Genomic DNA, 22,707 nt, shown 5'->3' on the forward strand with positions numbered 1-22,707 from the left:
ATTAGAAAAATAGAAGGCAGATGTTGCTGGTTAGAAATTAGCACATATGAGATGATCTTTATCTGCCCAAATTATTTTGAATTCAACTATAGTATGTATAGGAATATTAATTTTCCCTCTCCAAACATTCAATTTTTTTCCTTAAACCTATATTTCCTATTGTTTGAAAAAAATCATAGTGCGTTTTTAATAAACACTAAGTATATGATGTTAGGATTTAAAATTGTATTTGTAATCAACCTCTGGGATTAACTATAATTAATGAGAAAAGCAGACTCAAGATTCTAAATCTTTTGAAAATACCTTTTCATATATCACTTTCATCACAAACATGGTAATAATTATGCTATAATTGTTAGATAACTAAACATTTATGTACATGCAATTATATTGTAATTTTAGTTAAAGATGGTTACACCAAATATGGAAAGGTATTACTGTGCAATTAGATATTTTCTTTACCTCTATATTACATATTTACATAATTAGTAAAATGTCTGCACAGAAATTACCACACAAACTGTATATTTATAAAATATTTTATAGTAAACTATGTAGTTGATATAAAGGATGTTATTATAACAGGATAATTTAGAAAAGTTTTACTTAAAATAATACCTACTTTTTCTAAGAAACTCTGCTGTAGGAACAATTTGTGTTCTTGACATCTCTCATTGGCTTACAGAGTTCCCATCTGCAAATGGAGTAGATCCTAGTCATCTATAAGATAAATATTCTAAGAATTTTGAGACTCTACAAATATATAAAGAATGCTCCATAACATTTAATTCACCAATAAAATGCAGTGAAATAAATCTGAAAGATGAAAGCAATCTCTGTAGACCCTTAATAATTTTATAAACACAGGACTGAGGTCATTTATAAACTATATAAATATATTCAGAATGAACCCTCACCAAAACCATTTCCTATATCTTTTAAAATTTTAATAGTTCATATGAATTATTCATACCTAGATGAACCATTGCCAAATTAGATATTCCTATTTTGCTTTATATATTTTATTTATATTTGCTAGCTAAGAACAATCATTTTCTGGGTCTTAATTCAATAAAAATTACAGGTGCTTACTGTGGGCCAGGCACTGTTCTAGGCTCTGTGGCTCACTGTGCTTATTTGTTCTCACAGAGCTTACATTCATTTGTTCTTCCTTTCTGCTACAATCTCTAGCAGTTTGTTTTGTGTTTTGTTTACAATAAAATTCAAACATCTTGCCATGTCCTATAATGTCTTACATAGTCTATCTGCCTCTTCCAGCTTCATCTTTCCTACTCCCTCTGTTCAGTCCTCCCCATCATAGCAGCCTCCTTTCTATCCCCCCCAACACAAACAGACACACTTAACGTCTTTTTCACCTCTCATTCCTCTGCCTAGAGTTTTCTTTCTGAACTTTTTCATGGCTAGGTTCATAATGCCATTCAAGTCTCAACTCAAATGTCACATCTCCATAGAGATCCTATGTAACTATAAAGTTCCTGTCTCTCTTCTCCATTAAATTATCTGCCCTTTACTCAGCATTTAACACAATTTATGTACCTGTTTCTGTCTCTCTGCCATGCAAGGATGGAAGCTGGAGAAAATAGGAAGTATAGTAAACATTTAAGAAACAATTGTTTGATTCATGAAGAAAAAGACAGAAACCAAGTAGGGGGGAACAAGGTTCCATAATCTTTTTTTTTATGAGAAATGCTGCTCTTTATACCTTAGGAAGTCATAATACAGATGAGCATATTAAAGGTTCTGTATATTTTCTCATAAAGAAATCTATTTTATTTGTTTGACCTAGAGTTTCTGAAGCTTTTTGAATCCGAAACCTTTGTTTTATTTGTTATTTATTTATTTATTTATTTTTCAAAGATTTTATCTATCCATTTGACAGACAGAGATCACAAGTAGGCAGAGAGGCAGGCATAGAGAGAGAGGGGGAAGCAGGCTCCCTGCTGAGCAGAGAGCCCAATGCGGGCTCAATCCCAGGACCCTGAGATCATGACCTGAGCCAAAGGCAGAGGTTTTAACCCACTGAACCACCCAGGTGCCCCTGTTTTATTTGTTTTTTAAATAGAATCTACTAACATCTCTCTTAACTCAATTGTTCTCTGGAACACTTGATGGCAAAAATTAGTCTTTCCTTATTTCACTGAGATTTTCATAATTCAGAATATAATTTAAATAAGCATTCTTACAAATACATGAAAAGTTTATAGGATGGAAAGGGACAGAATTTATTTTCTGAGTGAACCACATTCAGTTCAAAAAGAAAAAGGCATTTTGCCATTAGCTTTCTTGCCAATGGTTGGCAGTTGATGGAACAGTGCATGGAGTAATATGTTTTCCTTTTGCTTTCTAAATTTATATTAAGCCCATAGCAGTTCTGCAGCAAATTTAATGATGTTGAGGGAAAAATGTCTAATATATAATATTTTATTATAAAAATACCAAAACATTAAGGCTATACTCTATCTGCTTCCATGTTTGACAGCATGGGGAAAAAGTACCACACTTGTAGGGAGGGATGCAGAATGTTTTCAGAAATGAAAGTGAAAACCTGAACTGAATAGCCATTCTCCCTAGTGCTAAACACTGTGAACTTTTTTTTTTTTTTTTTTTTTTTTTTTTTTACTGTGTTTTGTGTTTGACAAAACATAGTTTTTCATGTTCAAGTTTTGGGCAAGTTTAGCCTGTTCTGGCATAATGGATTAAGTTATAAATTCTCTTGCCATTTCTAAAATAATACATGGAAAGATATTTTTGAACTGGTATATTGAAATATATTTATGAAAGAGTTTTAAATTTTTAATGAAAGAGTTTCAAATTTTTCATGAAAAGAGATGCAGCTTTCAAGGATTTGAAAGCCTTTTTCAGGGTCATATTTTTATCTACTCTTCCATTTTGCAAGGATTATGTGTCAATAAACTTCCATTAAAAATATTACTCTAAAAATGAACCTTAAGTGAAATAAACTCTGCGTTAGAGTTCACATTTTATAGCATGCTTATCAACTATTTATTTTCAAGACTTTAAAAGAAAAAGAATGTCTATCTCTACTGAATCCAGATTAAGTTGAACTTCAAGCTACCTGAATTATTATCAGTTTATAAAAGTAGGTTAACAAATAGATTGTGTCCATTGAGTACATGTCACACAAATAGTGCTCCCTTTCTAAAACGGGTTTTAGGGGCTTGCCTGGTTGTCTCAGTCAGTTAGGCGTCTGCCTTCAACTCAGGTCATGATCCCAGGATCCTGCGATCAAGCCCCACATCAGGCTCCTTGTTTCTCTCTCTGCCTGCCTCTCCCCCATGTTGTGCACTCGCTCTCTCTCTCTATTTCTGACAAATAAATAAATAAAATCTTAAAAAATACATAAATAGGTTTTAGGTCAGTCTCAATAAACCATATCAGCTGATAGACATTTTTTTTTTTCTTTAACCATATTATCTGGGCTTTAATTAATCTGGTGGCCTTTTTAAGAAACATTGAGAGAGGTTAAGGGATTTCCTAAGATTATTTATTTCCAAACTCAATCCCACAACTACAAATAACATTAAGGTGCATTCACAACGATGGGTTTTATCTAAAACTGCTATGGGGTTCAAGTTGCATATAAGATATAAGAATTTATTGATTATATACCCTTTGTAGATATTCATATTCTTTTCTTGAACTCTTATTTTACATCCAACCCCCACTTTAAGCACTTTGTTTATGTTCTGTTTTAATTCTCACAACTCTGATGCAGATACTATACTATTTCTATTTACGGAGTCAGAATTCAAAAGCTGCTCTACAGAGACATAACTGCTTACTTACAATGTGTATTGAGGACTGCAGGTGTAGGCTTTGAAATAATGTAGAAAGAACTGGTACTTGAAATCAGAAAAATGGGTAAATGCCAAGGAGGGAATTATCAAAGGGAAGGATCAGGAAGCAACTGCAAAACTAAGCTTTATATTTTGGAACACTGGCATTTGTTATGAAACAGTAAGACAAGGATCCTTTTTAGAGACAAAAACAGAAGAAGGGTCTTGCAGAGCAAAGTGATAGAATTTTTAAGGCAGGTGGACAACAGTGTTAAGGGAGTATTAAGGCCAGAGTTTTTCTAATTGTTCTGTCTGTATTCCTGAGCTAAGAAGCACCTGAGATACCACTAGCTCAGTCACATCCTGTTCAGCTGAGAAGCTGAGACCTAGGGAATAATTGGGTGACAATCATTTGCTGAACATTTATTGAGCCCCTACTGTATTCTAAGAAGTTGGTTAGCTGTTTTCTCATAAAGACACTTGTCCCTTCTCTTAGGGGACTCAGTGTTCAGAATGGGAGACAAATTAGTCATTATGTTCAATGTGACAGATGTTGTAAGAGGGTTATGTTCAAGAATCAGAGCTAGCGGGGCGCCTGGGTGGCTCAGTGGGTTAAGCCGCTGCCTTCGGCTCAGGTCGTGATCTCAGGGTCCTGGGATCGAGTCCCGCGTCGGGTTCTCTGCTCAGTGGGGAGCCTGCTTCCCTCTCTCTGTGTCTGCCTCTCTGTCTACTTGTGATCTCTCTCTGTCAAATAAATAAATAAAATCTTAAAAAAAAAAAAAAGAATCAGAGCTAGCTTGTAGGTCAATGCTATTTCAGTGGAACTTAGTAGGGCAAAATCCAGAATTGTTTTTCAGAGAATGTGATAACGGAAATGTGCTCTGAAGACTGAGTAAGAGAAGCAGACCACAGAATGAAGGAAGAACATTACAAGCTGAGCGATGAAGTATGTGCAAAAGCATGGGACATGAACTGATTCAGTGTCTATGGAAGGCTACATAATATTAGGATGGGCTAACATAAAAAAATTATTTCCCATGATTTCCTGATTGATTTTTGTGTTTCACATCTATTAGTGTCATGTAGGCATATAAAAAATGTAGCTTTTAATGTAGTATCATCTCTGACATCTCTGGTTTTCTAACCGACAATTAGAGGAGTTTATTAGAACTTAATACATTTTTCTTTCTAATAGTAAACAGCTTGTGTTATGTCTCTACCTGTAGGTATAACTGATGCATTTTTGTCATACAGTATATAGTAAATCATATTTATCCTTTGTATTTGCTAGTATTTTGGCAATTAACTATAATTCCAAATAGGTTCTCAATCTATTAAGTTCAAGATGACAAACACAACCATTTGTAGTAGCCAAGCAAGCAAATTCTCTAGGAGAAGATGGCAGGATGCCAAGTGCAGGTGCATCCTACATGTGGTTAGTGGAGCTGAGGAAACAGGAGGAGACGCTGCCTCAAGGGGAGCCTATTGCTACCATGGAGGAAAGTGAAAGTAGTTCAGATTAAAAGCACTACCCTATGACCTAGCAATTGCACTACTGGGTATTTACCCTAAAGATACAAACGTAGTGATCCGAAGGGGCACGTGCACCCGAATGTTTATAATAGCAATGTCTATAGTAGCCAAACTATGGAAAGAACCTAGATGTCCATCAACAGATGAATGGATAAAGAAGATGTGGTATATATACACAAGGGAATACTATGCAGCCATCAAAAGAAATGAAATCTTGCCATTTGCGACGACGTGGATGGAACCAGAGGGTATCATGCTTAATGAAATAAGTCAATCGGAGAAATACAACTATCATATGATCTCCCTGATACGAGGGAGAGGAGATGCAACATGGGGGGGGGGTTAAGGGGGTAGGAGAAGAGTAAATGAAACAAGATGGGATTGGGAGGGAGACAAACCATAAGTGACTCTTAATCTCACAAAACAAACTGAGGGTTGATGGGGGGAGGGGGGTTGGGGGGTGGGGTTATGGATTTGGGGAGGGTATGTGCTATGGTGAGTGCTGTGAAGTGTGTAAACCTGGTGATTCACAGACCTGTACCCCTGGGGATAAAAATATATTATATGTTTATAAAAAATAAAATTAAAAAAAAGAACTTTTATTCTGAAATATCTTTTAAATGCTCTTACTGATAAGTATAATAAGTCTAATTTAAGTTTAACATTAAGCTGCCTTTCATTCTTGTATTTTTCCATTCAAGTAAATTATTTTTTAAAGATTTTATTTATTTATTTGAGAGAGAGAGAGAGAAAGAGAATGAGAGAAAGAGAGAGAGCACGAGAAGGGGGAAGGGTCAGAGGGAGAAGCAGACTCCCCGTCAACCAGGAAGCCTGATGAGGGACTTGATCCCAGGACTCCAGCTAGGATCATGACTTGAGCCAAAGGCAGTCATTTAACCAACTGAGCCACCCAGGCACCCCTTGAGTAAATTATTTATGGAAACTTTATGGTAGGGAATATTTATCTCTATTTTCTGTATTTCTATAGAAACTTTTTATTTCTATATTTCTTTTGATATATTATTTGTTTTGATAATTTTATTATCTTTTCTAAAGTTACTCTATAATCCCTTGTACATATACATTTGTTTTGAAAAGAGAATTAAGTGCAAAACATACAGTTCTAATAGTTTTAACTTAAGTAGGCTGTGGTAAGAAAAAGCAGTTTAAATATTCACTGAGGACATCATGGAACAATACAGAACACTGAAACTTAATCTACAAACACAACATCTATTAGGGGAGACACAAAAACTACGTTTTGTGAAGAGAGTCATACAGAAATCTAGCAAAATAACTGATGTGCGAGGAAACATTTCCACTGTTGGCATTAAAAATATTTAAGCATTTTCAAGACTACCAACTTAAGTTTTAGGAAGGCTATGTGAGACAGACATCTCATCCCCATTCCCACAAATCTGGTGACATAGTGATTTATTATCAGGTGGAAAAAGGGTTAATAGCAACACAGCTTTAAAACCCTGAGCTAATGCATATAAATTACCTGGTACTCGCAATCTGTAGTGCTACTTTAGTTCCGTATGTTATCAGAAAAGCACTTAAGATACATAAAACTATACCAGAAAATATTATAATACAATTATAATCAATGTACATGCCATTTAGAAGAGAGATTAACCATTTGTCAGTGTGTGTGTGTGTGTGTGTATAGGGGTGGATGTACATACACTTTTGTAAATATGAAAATATTCACACTGCCAATATACTAATATATATTCAGGAATAATGAGAACCAAACAATCCCCTAACTAAGGCTTTATGGATCATTCACCAACAGCAATCGCACCGATAGATCTTTCAATCTGGTATCATCATCTCTTAGACTTCACTATTTTACTTCTCCATAGCAGTCATGACCTCCTGGGGAAATGACTTTAAATGTATTTTTGTTAGAGATTTGATATAATTTTTCCAGGGTAAGGCCATCAAGAAATTTATCTTATTTCCTTTAATATCATATAACACTTTTCACTATCTGACAGAATCCCAGGGGAAAAAATAGTTTCTGACTCCAATTAATTTCATACAAGCCAAGATAATAATGGTCTTTTTTTACCATGCTTTCACATCTCTTCTCTTTGTCCTGCCTGGTGTATAGTCTGGCTCCCTTGCATCAAATTTAAACAAGAGATATTTCTATTCATTCATGAGTTAATCTAGTCAATAAGATTATGTTTTCTAAACACATGTATTTCTTTTTAATAAAAACATTTTGTCTCTTCATAATAATAATTTAAAGATGTAGACCGTGTTCATAACTTATATATCCATTGTACATTTTGAAAATGCTTCTATCAAAAAATTACAAACAAATAAAACCCGCCATCAAACAGAATGTCATTCCTTATTTCCTACAACCATCATCAGCGATCTCTGACCTCACATTCACCTTCTTCATTCCTTGTCTCCCCCACACACTCAGGCTTCCCTTCTGCTTCCCACACCTTGAATATAGTATTCTCAAAGACTCCAACCTGGCCTGTTTATCTCCCCTTTCTGCATGCTTTCTCTGACAATATTTTCTCTTATTGTGATGTCAGAAATTGTTTCAAATTATGTCTCTTGCCTCACCTTCTCCCCTAGCACTCACCTCAATGGCTTCCTCTTAGAAGTACTTATCTGAAGATTAAATTATCAGCTCAGTGTGGCCAGCAAATTCCTTAACCTCTATTCCCAACCCCCTCTTCTGACTGATCGGAATTCTGTCCATGGCATTGTCGGATTCCCAATGGCTCTGCCACAGTTTTCAATCTGTGTTCTGAGTAAACACAGAGCTCTCAGTGATGCCTGAGAAATCCAGGATGCTGTTCTTTGTGTGGGGCTCTGGCTCCCACTCCCAAACCAGAGTGGCTGCTTTCATTTCTTTGATACATAGGTTTTCTGGATAAGATTTTGTCTGTCAGTAAATAAGCAGATGGACAAACACGCAAACCTGAAAACCACTGACATACATGAAAAATCTTGAAGCTTTTCTTAATCATTCATTAACAACACAACTTCCCTCCCATTAACAACCAACATTTTAATGCTTTTAAACCCATATTTTCTTCTCCTGGGAAATTTGAAGTGTCTCCCAATGCCAGATAAAACATTTGCCATACATTAATGGATTCCCTGAATAAATTTGTTCTTTGAGGATGGTTGTAACCTATCTCCAGCCTTAGCTTATCCAAAACCTATCCCTATGCAAATGCTATTCTGTTCTATCTCTTCTCTTCAGAAATTTCCCCCACCATAAATTACCTCTATCACCCAACTTTCCATGTGATAATCCTATCCATTCTTCAAGTGGTAGCACAGAGAATCCTTCCCTGGAACTCCAGGCAAAAATAACATCTTTCCTTTTAGAAATTCTACAGCACTTTTTTCCCTTTCTCTATTTCACAAAATTCCATTTTATGCTGAATTATAAATATTGATGAACATGACTTTTGATTTCTGCTACTCTCCTGGGTCAAGGGGATCTATTATTTTTTAAATAAAAAAATGTTCAATAATTCAATGCATTTCTTTTAATTCCTTTATTTTGTAAAGTCAGTTGGTGTGAGGAAAAGAAGAACTCATATTTATTAATTCTCCATTCTTATTGTAAGAAATACTCTTAGATATTCCCTGTGATATGTACCTCAATTCTTCACTAATATGTTTCTAACAAATTTAGTGTGAACCAGCCGGCAAGACTCCAAAAGAGGAAATTCCAGCAGGCCATTGGAGTTTTACAATTCAACTTCATAATGGTTTATTTATCGAGTAAGTTTTCATCAGAAACCAACTATAGATTTAGTCACCAAAAGGTCCTTCCTGCAGAGTTTCTAATAAGGTCATCAAAATCCATCTGTTGAAGAAGAGTGTTTTATCTCCACAATGTCTGTTGAGTTGAGTTGGCTTTATTGAAAATTACACTTTAGTTTCTCCTCGATCTGCAGAAAGCAAGATCTCATCGCCAGGCTTACCACAAAAAAAGAATATATATTTCTGAAAGTACCCCCTCAGTTGAAGTCTCTGACTTGGCTACCATTTTCAAAATGAACTGTATATACTTAGGATGAGCTCAGGGTTTTTTTCTGTTTTCTAATTTCAATGCCAAATACACTTCCCTAGTGGTGCACTGCTCTCACAATTAAGATATGAAGTGGATAGCATGAAACAGCGATTGCTAATACAGGTTAATGATCAGATTAACCAAGGTGACTTTTACAAATATATATTCCAAAGCTCTAAGGCCAGGTCTGCTATATCAGTACTCCCAGAGGATGTAATTTACAAACACACACATTCATATGCTATATATACGTTTTAAGTTTATATTTATGTGTGTATGTACATATATATGTGTGTGTGTGTGTATGTGTGTGTATATGTGTCTATAGGCTAGGATATTTTTAGGATATATAGATATTTAAAACGCACCCCCCCCCACCTCCCAGGGTTTCTGAACATAAACTAGATTTAGCAAACATAGATAAGAACTTATTCTGTGCTCCTCTAGAGAACAAAACTAGACAGGTTGTTACATGTTGATAGATTAAGCTTAAACTCTAGAGGAAAAACAGTAAGAAAACTTTCTAGTAGTAAGGTAATGAAGTGGACTCTATTTTCCCTACACTCTGGCAAATACACCATTAAGATTACTGTAATTGTTTAATGAGTGTTTGGAAAACAGTCCTCCAGATCGTCTATAGTAAAAAAAAATTCTTAATTATAGGATTCTATGATTTTAATCAAGGTATTATAACTACGGATATTAGCTATCATTGAAAGACTATCAACTAATACTTTATTTTGCAAATCTATTCACTAACATATATTATCAAAAATTTATTTTTCCTCAAATAGATTTTCAATATAATTTCTAAATATTTATGTCCTAAAACATAAAAATTCTAGGTAATGAGATTTCAAAGTAAAAACTGGATATGCTATGGAAAATTACTTGTATAAAGTACTATTTTGCTCATTTTCTTACATGGCAAATATTTATTTATTGCTTTTAGATAGCAGACTCTAAGCTGGGCACTGGGAATACAAAGAAAGATAAAAATTTTTTGTGGCTCTAGGGGCCTTCAGATTAACATATTTGCATGCATCTTTTAAATTTTTTCTTCACAATATGGTTTTTTATTTATATGTTAGTAATTTTTTCAGTTTATCTTATGGTAGCCATATCAAATTCCCAAACTTTTTCCTTTGAAAGAAGGATATGAACTGTAATAAAATGTTTTAGAGGGTTATAGATTACAAAATAAAATACTTAGCATATAAATTTCTATATTTAATTGTTAATTCATTATTTGTGCTACTCAAGCAGACGGTGTGGTAATTTGCCTATAAAAAATATGTTGATCAATTTTGTGAAAAAGCCTGGCATACAATTTGTTCAAATTTTATGACACTATAAACTGACTTCAGATAAAAAAAAAATCAGTTGAGGAATAAATGTTATAAGCATGAATAACTCTGACAAAGACTGCCTCCCATCATGAAGAACAGTATAAGTAGAAAGAATATCAAGGCTGCTGAAGAGCCCTGCATGAAAGTCGTCTTTAGGAAAATCATTAAGAAAAACACACAGTAGTTTTCAGTCTTATTTGGAGTTAAAAAAACAGGGATGGTACATTTCCATGTGACTCGAGTTGATGGTATAATATTAACTAATGAAAACCTCAGCCCATCATCTGTGTTCCTATTGAGTTCCTCATTCAGAGCAACGTCCAACTTTATTACCATTAAGAGAGTTTAGTGTACATTGTTTATATTGAGTAATGGTCAGAATCCAAAATAGCCTGGGTGGAATGAAATGGTAGGTGAAAATCAGTAGAACTGGATAGAGAGTCCTGAAATCTGTTTTAAAAATCACCAGCATTGGGGCACCTGAGTGGCTCAGTCATTAAGCGTCTGCCTTCGGCTCAGGTCATGATCCCAGGAGTCCTGGAATGGAGTCCCCCATCAGGCTCCCTGCTCAATGGGGAGCCCGCTTCTCCCTCTCCCACTCCCCCTGCTTGTGTTCCCTTTCTCGCTGTGTCTCTCTCTATCAAATAAATAAATAAAATCTTAAAAAAAATTAAGCAGAATCACCTGTGAATGCTCTCATATTTGGTTGGCTTGTACAGATGTGGCTCCACCAGTCATTTCTAGCAGGCTGTCGGTTCACAGGTCAGGCGTCTGTTTTGATTGAGCAGTGACTCTGACTTCCCCAGTGTTTAACGTTTTGACTATCTCCTCTGCAGAGAAGTATAAATGAGAATTGTTAGTTGCTATAAAATTATGGGCTGTCTCTGGAATTAACATACCCTTTTTGTTTTAAGAGCTCTAAAAGCATAGGGTACAAGCAATAAATATACTAGCAGAGCAAATGGAAATGATCTGGGGTATTTTTTTGTCTTCAAATTTGCTGTGACTGATGGTTTGATAAGGATTCTAAAAAGGGTCATGTGATTCCAGGGTTCTGTATGGAATTTGGAACAAAGGAGACAATAGTTCAATCATACTTCTATGTGTATTTTCACCAGCTTACACGGAATCTGGAGTATTTTATAGGTGTCATCTACTGGCACACTGCTGGGAGGGGCTACTAGCAATGACATAAGAGTATTCAGGAAGGAGAAACAAGGACTTTTCCCTCTGGGGAAAAGAGTTAGAGAAAGAGGAGAGTTAGAGAAATAAAATTGAAATATATAAGATAAAATCTTCCTCAGTGAAGTGGATGTAAGAAAGGCCTAGTATACAATAGAAAGTGTGAAATTTGAGGGGAGAAGGTGAGTTCTTAATCACAGATACAATTCAATGGGAACACTAGATGAACAGCAATTGGAGGTGATGAGAAAAATCTGTGTTAAGAGCTGAACTCACCAGTTATCATTCAAACCTGAGATTATTTTGTTCTCTGATTGCTTAAAGCAGTTGTTCTCAACTGGGGGTAATTTTGCACTTCTAGGGGACATTTGGAAATGTCAGGATATTCTGTTTGTCACAACTAGGGTGGTTTCAGTGGTATCTAGTGGATACAGGCCAGGGATGCTCTTCAACTTCCTACAATCCACAGAATAGTCTTCCACAACAAAGAATTATACAGTCCCAAATGTCAATATGGCCAGACCGGAAAATACTAGGCTAAATTAATAGAAAACTGTTTGCACTGGGTGAAGTATAACATATTCCATGTTCATGGGATACTTAAGTCTCAGAAATAACTGCATTGGTTAAAAAAATATACTCTCAATTTACTATTTTTTAAAAAGGTTTAGTTATTTATTTTAGAGAGAGAAAAAGAGAGAGAGTGCGTGCATGCAAGAGTGGGGAGAGGGGCAGTGGGAGAGGGAGCCAGAGAGAATCCCAAGCAGACCTGCTGACTGTGGAGCCCTACTTGCTGCTGGACCCCACTACAAGAGACCACCACCTGAGACCTTGACCCAAGAACATGACCTCAGCTGAAACCAAGAGTCCAATGTTCAACCAAATAAGCCATTCAGGCACTTCTCAATTTATTATTTTTTAAAGACTTTATTTATTTATTTGACAGAGAGAAATCACAAGTAGGCAGAGAAGCAGGTGGGGTGAGGGGAAGCAGGCTCCCCACTGAGCAGAGAGCCCGGTGCGGGGCTCCCAAGAACCCTGGGATCATGAACTGAGCCGAAGGCAGAGGCCTTAACCCACTGAACCACCCAGGTGCCCCTCAAATTACTATTTTTATAAGACAGTATTCTATGTTTTTCACATTTTCAGATAAACTAATTTGTACTCAAGTTCTGGGGTTCACTTTGTATCATTTTTCCTTTTTTATACCTTACTTGACATGAATTCCTTTTGTTTCCTGGCTGTCTTGTTTTGTCATTTTGTTTAACTACCATTTCTACAACTGAATTAAGAATTTTCTTATTCTACCTCCTATATGACAGCAATACTTTGCTTTTCCCAAAATTCTGGCCAAATTCCAACTGAGTAATTGTATTTCACCTTTCAGAATTTGCCATGTGGTTTCTGTTTCTGAAATGTGTGTAATTTTCTTGCATGCTTCAAGTATGTAATCTTTAGTTATGGCAACATTTCAGAAAACAGGATAAAAAGGGAAGACCAATGCTTATGTGGTGTATATACTCCTACCATTTTTTCTTCTAATTTCTGCAGCTTTGGGGGTTCTTGAAAAAGAATAGGTATTGATAGCAGAGATTCACCATTTCTGTACGTGACTCTCTTTTCCTTAGTGACCATATTCTGGTGTTATTTAACCAGAAAGAGCAACATCAATTTAATTTAACAAAGAAATATAGAGATTTTTATGTGACAGACATTGTTACAGGTGCTTTAAAAACATTAACTTATTTAATTTTTATAACAACACATGAGGTATGGGTGTTATTGTTATCTCATTTTACCAACGAGGAAATAAAGGCAAGAAGTAACTAAATAGCTTGTTTGAAGCCATTCAACTAATAAATGACAGAGCTAAATTTCAACCTAGGTAGTCTGGCTCTAAAATTCACACTTTGAAACACTAAGCTGTGCTATCTCTCCCAGTTTTATATTATATATGATATACTTGCATATATACAGTCATGCATACACATATATGCACATTAATGTACGTAAAATACTTAAGACAGAGTTGTTCAAACTATGTGCTATAATTTTTTGCTTATTTTATATGCATAGCAGTCTTAGGAGATAGGTAAACTTATTTACCTTTTTGGAGTTGAGCACTTAAATAACTTGCCTCAAGTCACACAACTAATCAGAGTGGAAGAAATGTGATGTGGACCCAGGAAATTCGGCTTTAGTCCAAATATGGAACACTGCAGCTCCCTATTAATAAGCTGTTAAATGACTTTCCCACACCAAGTGATTTTTGTTTTAGTATAAACTTTAACTGGATATTGTTTGTAGCAATAAAACTGTTTTTTTGGCAAAAAAAAAAAAAAAAACAACAACAACTGTTTTTTAGCTTGCTATCCCATTTCCAATAGTAAGTATGAAAGAAGTATACAGGTGGGTTTCTTAGCCTCATATAATGTGTATACCATTCTTATGTTAGCTGTGTGTTTCTTTTCTGGACATTATTCAAACCCCTCTAAATTTCAGGTAAAATTCTAGCAATGCAAATATATCTGAAAAATACATTTAAAATCATCCTGCTATCTTAGCCGTGGTTTCTTTTTCTTGTTATGTCCTCAGTGTTATCTCATCAACTGCTGCTTATGCAAATAATGAAGGTCTTATTCTAATAAATAAGAACTGAAATAATGTTTTAACTTTTCATACAACAATGTTTGCTGTGATGTTCTTTATAATATCTACTGTTGGGAAAATAAAACAATGTCAACAAAAATGTAATTATTAAGTCAATTATAGTATACCAGTAGGATGGATTAGACTGCTGCTCTTACATATTTAGAAAAAAATATGTTGTGTAATGGGAAACACTTTTGTTATGTTAACACATAAAAAGATAAGATACAGTATCTACTCTTTAAAAATAAGCATAGCAGAAAAGATTAAAAGAAAATAAATTAAAATATACTTTCTAAATATTTACTGGAAACTAGGTATTTTTCACTTTAAAACTTAATGCTTAGTATTCAGGACTGAAACATTTTCTCTTTAGATGATTAAGTCTTGAGATTAATACTGATTTTTTAAAAATTATTAGAAGCCATTTATTTGACTATTTAGGCATGGAATCTGTTCTGTTTTCCAAATGTATTCACTTTCATATAAAATAATGAGAAGGAAACATTTCAATTCATTGAAATTTATTGAGAAATTGATGTACGTGAAGACCCTGTAGGGGATGTTCAAGGTAAAAATAATAGTAAGTTATGGTCTCTGCTCTCTAGGAACTCATAGGCAGGTATAAATGCTTCCAACACTCAGTAGATTGTGAGAGTTCTATGGAAGAGATACACATAAAAACATATGGGAACTTAGGTAAGCATAGTTCCGGCTGTGGGGATCTGAGGAGCCTTCCATGAAGTATGCCATCCAAGCAGAATTTTGACTGAAGATGAGGATCTCACAAACAGAGAAGGGGATTTTTTAAAGTAATAAGTTATCTAATTTGTAGTTTCAAAGTTTTGTATACCAAACCCCAAATAGCCATTTTTCAATATCAACTCCACATAACTCTTCTAACGTCTTGGTACCTTCTTATTTTGCTATACAGATCTGTTTGAAACATTACTGTCTTTTGTTCCTCTACTTTTCATGTAAGTCTAAGTGACAGGATATAAGCATAAGCTTCATATTCATGAATATTTTTCAATAGCCAAATAGCCATTTTTCAATATCAACTCCACATAACTCTTCTAACGTCTTGGTACCTTCTTATTTTGCTATACAGATCTGTTTTGAAACATTACTGTCTTTTGTTCCTCTACTTTTCATGTAAGTCTAAGTGACAGGATATAAGCATAAGCTTCATATTCATGAGCTACTCATTCTTCAAACCTCATTATTTTCTAACCTTGAGTTACTATTTACTACTGAAGGACCCAAAAGCTGAAGGGATTCCTAAGTAATAATAATTTGTTTTTCATAAAACATCCCATCAGTGTTATTACTAATTTCCTATGCTCTTCTTTGTTGTAAATCAGTAATCACAATAAGTGGAGAGTTCATCTTGCTATACCTCCAAATAAGATTAAGTTCAAAATTACATTTTAAAAAACATACCACCAAGCAAATGATAATAATAAAATGTTTACTGATTGACTGAAGTAAAGAACTAAAAGGAATGCCTTTTGGATTTGGACTTGAGTTGTATTTTTCAACTGATTCCCTAAACACTCTTCCCTTAGAAATCCTACTTAAGCAATTCCACTTAAATTGGTCTTTGACAGCATGGTTATTGGGAGGAGAATAGTTCTTAATTTTTCTTCCTATAAGTTATGTCTAAAAAAGGTCCCCTTGAAGATGAAATCAGAGAGTGGAATGAACTGCTTAGGTTATTGATACCTGCCATCACCTAAATCTCAGAGCAGCATACCCTAAATCTTCAAAGGCTCCACTGACATTTTCATGCCATTTTTATTTCACCCCGACCAAATCTGAAAGTATTTCAAGAGCAAATGCAGGCTCATCATATTCCTATTTCTCTCAAAAAATACCACAGAATTGGAACAGTAATTCACACACCTCTCTCAAAGTGTTTAAAACTTAAGGGTAGTTCACCATCTAAATCACCGGGCAGTTTTACCAGTTTTTATGGCAGTCGTATTCCTTTAAACTTCTTTGCCGGATGTTCTTTTGTTCATATACTTAGTGCCTTGTCATTTTGACTATCCCTGGCTAATGCGCTCAAGCTTAAAAATATGGCTGGAAGGAAATTGGCTTCTGGCTCTTATCATAATAGCACAAATGGCAAGTCTCCAGATGCCCTAAAGTGCCATAACACAGAGTATTTGCATACCTCATCTTACATGGTAGGCAACAAGAGTACCTGGCATTGTTAGAACACAGCTCAGAAAGCTGACAAAGGAGTTGCCCAGACTGAATTCTTCCTGACATTGGACTGAAAATTGAGATCCAATATATGGTTGAATTATTGTTTTAAGAAATAGGAAATTTCATTCTAAATCGTGGAAATATTCCACATGTTCACTTAGTGTGCTTAATTAAGGCAAAAATCTTTTCCCTTTGGTGTCATTTACCAATGTTTCTGTTTCTCTTTTCCCCTGTACTATCTGTATGCAATCTATATCATATAGCCACACTGGAACAGTTGTTTCTGAAAACACAGAGAAGGTGACAGGAGATAAGAAACTGTGTGAAACACATACGGTTATCAAAATGATCTTTGTGAATAACCATGTAATTAAAATGTGTAGAGTTTGCTGTAAGTATTCTGATTGCTGATATTCTCTATGGTAAAGTCCACTAACGTCAGGAGATGCAAATAAAATTATTTTTCTGTGAGGAGAAAAGCCTTAAAATCTTTTGTTTCTAAGCTCAAGGCCACTCTACCATTTATAAAACCACAACTTTTTCTGTTTCCAACTTCAGTAGAAAAAAGACAGTAAAAAGAAAGAAAAAAGTCCCCTGATTTCACAGTTATTGTTTTTCTCTGATTTGATTTGGCTTGTGGTTTTCATACCTATAATTTCAAGAACTACAAGATTTAAAAATTGCAGGCACACATGAGAAATGTAACATTGAACATCAGTAAATGACAGTCTCGTGTTCATACATTTTTGCCATATCACTGGCTACCTGCTACACTGCAGACAATTGTAGAATTTTAATATAGTAGTAAGTCAATCATAGCTCTTGGACATAGAAATGAAAACACCATGCCTGAGGAATAATTCCAACACTTTCAATAAGAATTAATATAAATGAGAAATTATGTTATCTATGGCACTGATGATTTTAGAGTAAATAGTTCATTTAAATATATTTTGAAAGTGAACTTCCTGAACTTAAAAATAATTTGGAATCTTTTAGTTCATAATAAAATTCTGTCATTTTATTTAGATGGCTAAAATAAAGAATGGGAGAGTCTACCAAATACCTCAAAACCCTTAACATATAGTTGCTTCCTTTCCCTTGATTATCTTCCTCTAATATAGCCTTTCTCTTTAGATCTGAAATTCGGAACCTGGAGCTAGAAGGAAATTCACCGTGGTCTTAGTATGGAGACCAAATTTGCTGAAACCTTTAGGTAGAATTAAGAAGTGAGTCACCGTGCAATGATGATTTCAGTCTAAATAGCATATGTCTTAATGCAGTGTGTTTAGATAAGTCTTGCCTTAAGAGGTAAAGAAATCAGGATTGTGAGGGTTGGGCCTCTGGAACAGAGACTAAATGGAGCCTGTTCAGAATCTTCAGGTCTGATCTGTGCTCGAAGCATCTGATGGAAGCAAAACAACAAGCATTATGGATGAGAGCAGGACTGGAAATTAATGGCTAGAACTAGAAGAACGATTTATCTTGATATTTTAGTGTTTAAATTTTATAGCAATAAATAAAGTACAAACATAAAAAAAGAAAGAGCAGTCTTTTTTATTGACTTGAATACCAATCAGGGAAAATAAAATGCCTTGAGTTTAAAATGAAAGTAGATTTGGTTTTGCTGATCACGGCTGGTAGTAAGCAGTCGGCTAGATGTCTCAAATCTCACTTTCAAAAAGCCTATTTTCTATTGGTGATGATAAATTTGCCCCTTGCTTATACTTATCAGTGGGTGTTCAGTTGTTACAGCAGATTGGAAGTGATTCAGTTCATTTCTGGTGTATTTTCAAAAGCAGGGGAGGATTTCACACTCAGTGGTGTGCTGCTTCACCAAAAGTAAAGAATATTACAGCTTATGGGAGTGATAATTAAAACCAATAATAACCTAGAAGTCTCCCTGGCTCTGCAATGTTGGGAATAATACTTTACCATTGTCTACGTGTCCGGCTGAGAATGTTCTCACTGGCTCTAAATCAGGCTGAAACTATGATTCAAAGGGGAAATGCTGAAATCATATTCCAAAGCTTTCATGTGGAGAGTTAAAATATGCAAATACATGTTGCAATGTTGAAGGTGGTGTATAAAACTAATATATTATACAGGAAAAAAATTAAAGGCTGTTTCAAGGCATGGTATACCATCTTATGTACAAGGTAGAAACAGGAAACATTTTTAGTCAACAGATGAAATAGGATGAACTCACAGAAGAAAATGTCTAGCATGTTCTAAATGTTGCAGAAATAATATAATATAACCCATGTCAAATAGTCTTTGACATACATATTTACTCTTGATTTCCTGTATAAATTAGTGAGTCATGCTTTTCATTAAAAAAGCAAACTAAATGAGTTATCCAAATAAGATGCAGAGGAAAGAATAACAGCATCCAAAGAGTAAGTGGTTAGAGAAGTCATTGTATTGTTTTGGAATGCTTCAATTATAAAAATTAGAGAATTGGCATCCATCAAGATGTTACCTCTGTACGGACAATTGATAGGTTTCTGCCACTTGGGGGTTTAATTTCACATTTCACACTTTTGTAAAGAAGTAATCAGAAATGTTTCCAGAAGAAAGTACTTTATTTTACACGCTGCTATGGACTGAAATTACTGTGTATGGGAAGGGGGGTGGGAGGTAGGTAGGTAAATTTATAAAACTTGTAGGGTGCCTGGGTAGCTTAGTTGGTTGAGTGTTCAACTCTTGGTTTGGGCTCAGGTCAAGATCTCAGGATCGTGTAATGGAGCCCTGCGTCAGACCCCTGCTCAGCTCGGAGTTTCCTTGTCCCTCCCTCTCTCCCATCCTCCCCCCAATAGCACTTTCTCTCTCTCTGTCTCTCTAAAATAAATAAGTAAATCTTTAAAACTTTTAGCTGTTTGAACTATAAGAGTTATGTTGACAATTTCTTTGCTTCTGAAAATGAAGCCCTTGAGAGAAATACACATTGGGATCAATCTAACTTCTATATAAATCTTCTTGTTAAAAACTAATAGCTACTTGGGGCACCTGGGTGGCTCAGTAGGTTAAGCCTCTGCCTTCAGCTATGGTCATGATCTCGGGGTCTTGGGATCAAGCTCCGCATCCGGCTCTCTGCAGAGCAGGGAGCCTGCTTCCCCCTCTCTCTTCCTGCCTCTCTGCCTACTTGTGATCTCTGTCTGTCGAATAAATAAAGAAAAATTAAAAAAAAAATAGCTACTTACCCAAATATTGTATGCTGCCTAAATATTATCCTTTGTATGTATTAACATAGAGGGTACAAATCCAGTATCAACCATAAAACCTGTTCAACCTTGAGAAAGTCACTTAACTTCTCAGCCTCAATTTCCACATTTGTAAACGGATATCATCATCATCATCATTTTAAAATCATAGGGTGGCTATAATCATTATATTATTTAATATATAAAAAGTGCTTAAAACAAGGCTTTGCAATGCTGTGTTATACTAAATATTACCTTTATTACATTATAGCTCTTATAATTGAATAAGCATTCCTCTTAAATAACTATGCCAATAGATTTCTCACACAGTTCTTAGTATTTTTTCATTTATTTATTAATTTGGAAAAATATTTATTATTTATTCCTTATGTGCTATCCTAGATAGTAAGATGATGAAAACTATATCTCTATCCTTTATTATTTAGCCTAAGCCTGGGCTCTCATAATACAGGAAGCCAACTCCAGGAAGCTTAAAGAAGATGGAAGCTTAATTTCCCTCTTGGGTAACATTCTAAGTCAGCAGACAGATATGTTCCACATGGTTATTCAGAAACCCAGATTCTTCTAATCTTTTGTCACCATCCCTGACTGCATTGCCACAGTAAGGTAGCCACCACATCTGGGTTGTAGTTGATGGGAAGTAAAAAAAGAGTCATGGAAGAGGCATGCCCACTCTCTTATGGGGGGCCTTGAGTGAGGCGCACACTGTCTCTGCTTACTATCCATCTGTGAAAATTCAACAAACATGGCAACTCTAATTGCAAGGGAGACTGGAAATGTAATATGGACAGGCAGCCAAGTCTCTGGCTATTGCCAAGGAATACGGGAAAGGGATTTTGTTTGACAACTAGCGGTCTCTAACAAATAGCCTTCTGAAACCCACTTTTTCCTGAAGGAGAACAGTAATTACAAGGCAGTGTGAAACTGCTAATACAATTAGATGCATATAGTCAATTTAAACAAGTCAGAAAAAGCCGCAAGCACCTAAGTATCTTGTTAAATCTCCATTTCTCTAAATTTGCTTCTTGGCTCAATGTTAGCCTAGGATAGAGTTTTCACCTATGTGCGGGGGTGTGAGAAAAATAAGGGTAACATGGTAAACTCCCACAATTCCAAATTATTTTCATTAAAAAGCTTTTTTTAAATTCTGAATTTATGCTCTTATATTTTGCTGTTAAAATGTCCTTTCTTGAAATGATGCAGTCAGAAAGCAAGTTTTATTTGGATTAAAATAATAATTTAAGTTTCAGCCTCTTTTTTCCATCGATGTTCCCCTTTGCCCAAAGTGCAGTTGTGTACTGAGATTCAAACTGTGGGCAGGGGAAATACAATGATCTGTGAATGTGAGAACCACTTGTCTTTTCTGTATCATTTTATAAAATATTGTATTTTTGACTAACTGGAAGATAATACAAAATACTTGAACACAGTATTATTAGAGATAATTTTTTTAAAAAACATAATATGGCTCCCATAGGAATACAAAATAAACACTTTTCAATAATTTCATTTAGTTTATTAATTAATGAAGGAACCAATAAGAGGTTTAAAAAAATTCAAAGGCGAATTCAAAGAACACACATATTTGGACAACCAGAATGCTGAGTGAATTTAGAAGTAGATGCAAAACTGGTAAGTATCTACAAGGCAATAATCAGTTGCATCTCCACCAGACACGATAAAATTTATTCACATAAGATAAGAATAATTTATATTACCATCATATTTCTATAACTTATGTAACTCTAAATAGTTTAAAAAGACAATGGGAATTGGAGATAATTCAGAAGACCATTCTCAACAAGACACCTAATGATCATTCTTGCCCATTTTAAGTCACTCACAATTTTTCTGGACAATAATAAAGGGCTTTGATGTCCCCCTCCCCATTTGGCATATCTTCTTTCAAGTCAAAATTTAATAATGTAAATTTATTGTGAAAATATTTGATCCCTATTTTAGGAATAACTACGTATTATTTATTACAATATTCAGGATATTGTTGATGCCCATAATTATTATCATTATTTTTAGTCATTGTAAATATGACACTTTTTTTCATTAGAATAAAACTGGAGAGTGTGATTCAGTAACTAATCAGGGCAAAGCTTATGAAAAAAATAAGGTTCATGAACATAATAAGGACTCTGAATAGAAGAGTAATCTGCTTAAAAAGTCTTCCTTGTTTGGAATTAAGTGTTCTGCCTGGGTTTTTGCCTCACAGCAATTGTATAAATCTCTACTCTCAAGAATGTTATCTCCAGGGACACCTGGGTGGCTCAGTTGGTTAAGCAGCTGCCTTCGGCTCAGGTCATGATCCCAGCGTCCTGGGATCGAGTCCCACATCGGGCTCCTTGCTTGGCGGGGAGCCTGCTTCTCCCTCTGTCTCTGCCTGCCATTCTGTCTGCCTGTGCTTGCTCTCTCTCCCTCTCTCTCTGACAAATAAATAAAAAATCTTTAAAAAAAAAAAAAAGAATGTTATCTCCAGAAGTTCATCCAATGTCGCCAATTATTTGCCTAATACAAGAAAACAAAACATTCATTGATTCTAGAAACAAAGGAAAAGAGAAAATAAGAAATGAGTGTGTATTCTGTGTACATAAAAGTGATGGGGTAGGGTGAATGTTGAGAGGCGATTGAAGTAACTATAGTGTATCGAGGTTTCACTGGGAAAA

Source organism: Lutra lutra, chromosome 8, assembly GCF_902655055.1.
Source record: "Lutra lutra chromosome 8, mLutLut1.2, whole genome shotgun sequence".
Lineage (NCBI taxonomy): Eukaryota > Metazoa > Chordata > Mammalia > Carnivora > Mustelidae > Lutra > Lutra lutra.